The following is a 3,576-nucleotide window of genomic DNA, read 5'->3' on the forward strand; positions in this document are numbered from 1 at the left end:
GGCCCAGCCAACATCCATCTTTGGAGTTGTGCACTGTTTTCAGTTAGGCCCACAGCACCACCATCTCCTTTAATCTGTTCAATGTTCTGTTCGTGAGCTTGATCTAATGGGATGCCAGAAAATGAGTGCTGTGTTTTGTGAACAACAAACTTTCCCTCTGAGAATTCAGCAGCAACCTCAGGATGCATCAAATCTAGGGAAGCCATATCTCTAATATACACTGCAACCAAACGAGCATAATTTGGGTGGTCAAGTGCTAAGAACCATAGGGCCAGCTTTGTGAGTGCAGCCTTGTACAGATTGAAGTTGCCTTGTCGCAGTGATTGGAGGAAATCCATCAAAGCTAGTTCTAGGTCAAGTGTGATGGATCAGAAGTTAAACATAGGGACTGCATTTTCCATTTTCACTCTCCATTGCTCAAAGCTTAGAGGATCTGTGGTGTGGTCTTCTGTTTGGTGACGCTTGTAGGCTCTATCCATGAGAATGTACAAGCTCCCTGCGGTCACCTGGTGGGCATGCCTCGTTCTCACTATATGTGCAGTCTTCAGGAAGGAATCTGCAGTACCTTGTGAGGCTATGTATGCCTGCAAAAGGGTGTTGGTCCATCCAGTTCCTTCCAGCCAGTGTCCAAAAACTTTGAGAAAGGCCAGCTTAATGTGTAAGCCACCAAACATCACTACAACTTGGTTCTCACCGTGAATGTTGGGTTATTACCATTGGAGTTGTTTGGCAATAGCATACAGTAGCTGATCACAGGCAACTACAGGGATCTGAACAGGATTCAGAAAATCTACTGCATTCTTCACAACTTTCATAGTATGAACTGATGTCGGAAGGAGCAGGCTGTTCTGTGTGGACCTGATCAGCATGGTATGCAGCCCAGGATGTCTTTAGGTCTGTTGATGACTCTGCTTCAATCTCTTCTTTCACACTTTTCAACCACCTGCAGAATGATTGTATAACAAACAAAATGATTGTCACTGTAGAATTGTAAGAATTGAGACAGATAACAACAACATTCGGAGCAATTTTTCAGTATGTTTGACTTATTTCAGAATTTAAATGGGCATTTGCTGGTAAAATATTGTTCTCCTGTACGTATTTTTATTCTCATTGAATAGAACATCCATGAAAATATAGGTAAAGACTCCAAAATTATAACTATACTATGAAAATCGTTCGAATAGCAGCATTTTCCTGAATTTTGGCGGCCATCTTGAAAAAAGCGGCCATATTGGAAAGAGATCAAATGGGTCTCTATCACATTTCAAAAGGTACATCAAAAGCTAACTTTGTGCAAAATTTGGTGCTTTTAACCGAATGTGAACGATTCCTCCATATTTTTACCGAAAACGGCTGGACTATTACGGGTAAGTGACTTATTAAACGTTATCAAAGTATTTTACAGCTCAGGCATATGCCCTCTTGCTTTTTTTTAACAAGGGCATTTCATATTAATTCAAGTGAGAGAAAAAAAATATTTCTATCTTCCACATATGGAGTAAATAGTTCTATTGTCAGAATGAAATGGACAAAACTTGTTTCAGCTTGCCTTTGCACGAATGAATTTTTTTTAACTTTTGTAATATTTTTTATCGAACTTTATTTTGTCTTTTTTTTATAACTTAACAGCAAAGTTATACAATTGGTGACCGACGGAAGACCAGCTTCCTTCCTCTTTCCTCTCACAGCTGGGTCCTACTGTTTAATGATGCCGCTCTCCGACCCGGACTCTTCTATCCATGAAACTTTCGCCATGTGGCATTACAGACGAATTCACCTGGTTTCAGCGCACTGAGGTGCAAGTTCACATCAAGGACATAATTCGTTTAATCAACAAAGCAGACTACCAGGTTCCGTTGATTCCCGATGACTCTTTCACGGAAATTTCAGATTGGTTTAGCTACTAAGGGGACCCCCAAGATAGCGTATAACACTATCAAGACGTACCTCCCTGAGCAGTACTCACCTTTAACAGTTACCCATACAATGAAACTTTATCAGCTCTCTCAGCAACAGTTAGGCGGATGAAAAGGCTTTGCTCGCCCACAGCGAAACGACCAGCATCTCTCTTCTGCAACCTGTCACAAGCGACTTTCCTCAGGAGGTGAATCTACTTCGTGCCCTTTGAGTACGACACCTATACAAACCTGAACGCTGTGCTATCCTTGATGTCGATATTTCGCCTATGATGGACCTGTTGACCAAAGTCAGTTCCCTTATGGACAAAAAATTCATCACCTTCAAGACTTCCATCAACTCCTTCACTAGGACCTGACATGTGTGCGGTGGGACACAAACTCCCATCCTTTTGCCTACCGGAGTTGCGACAGAACCGCCTACCACCAATATATGCCACCCTTTGCCCCCGCCACCACCAACGATTTTTCCAACAACATATTGACACCCATTCGTTGCAGTTACGCTACTACCACATCAGATTTGGGGCTGCTGCGAAGGCAGGATTCATCTACTCAACCTTTAATTATTATTATTATTATTATTATTATTACTATCCAAGCTACAACCCTAGTTGGAAAAGCAAGATGCTATAAGCCCAGGGGCTCCAACAGGGAAAAATAGCCCAGTGAGGAAAGGAAATAAGGAAATAAATAAATGAAGAGAACAAATTAACAATAAATCATTCTAAAAACAGTAACAACGTCAAAACAGTCATGTCATATATAAAATATTAACAACATCAAAAACAAATATGTCATAAATAAACTATAAAAGATTCAAGTCCGTCTGGTCAACAAAAAAGCATTTGCTCCAACTTTGAACTTTTGAAGTTCTACTGATTCAACCACCCGATTAGGAAGATCATTCCACAACTTGGTAACAGCTGGAATAAAACTTCTAGAGTACTGCGTAGTATTGAGCCTCGTGATGGAGAAGGCCTGGCTATTAGAATTAACTGCCTGCCTAGTATTACGAACAGGATAGAATTGTCCAGGGAGATCTGAACGTAAAGGATGGTCAGAGTTATGAAAAATCTTATGCAACATGCATAATGAACTAATTGAACGACGATGCCAGAGATTAATATCTAGATCAGGAATAAGAAATTTAATAGACCGTAAGTTTCTGTCCAACAAATTAAGATGAGAATCAGCAGCTGAAGACCAGACAGGAGAACAATACTCAAAACAAGGTAGAATGAAAGAATTCAAACACTTCTTCAGAATAGATTGATCACCGAAAATCTTGAAAGACTTTCTCAATAAGCCTATTTTTCGTGCAATTGAAGAAGACACAGACCTTATATGTTTCTCAAAAGTAAATTTACTGTCGAGAATCACACCTAAAATTTTGAAAGAGTCATACATATTTAAAGAAACATTATCAATACTGAGATCCGGATGTTGAGGAGCCACCGTCCTTGACCTACTTACAATCATACTTTGAGTTTTGTTAGGATTCAACTTCATACCCCATAATTTGCACCATGCACTAATTCTAGCTAAATCTCTATTAAGGGATTCACCAACCCTAGATCTACATTCAGGGGATGGAATTGATGCAAAGAGAGTAGCATCATCTGCATATGCAACAAGCTTGTTTTCTAGGCCAAAC

This window comes from Palaemon carinicauda, chromosome 10, assembly GCF_036898095.1.
Source record: "Palaemon carinicauda isolate YSFRI2023 chromosome 10, ASM3689809v2, whole genome shotgun sequence".
Taxonomy (NCBI): Eukaryota; Metazoa; Arthropoda; class Malacostraca; order Decapoda; family Palaemonidae; genus Palaemon; species Palaemon carinicauda.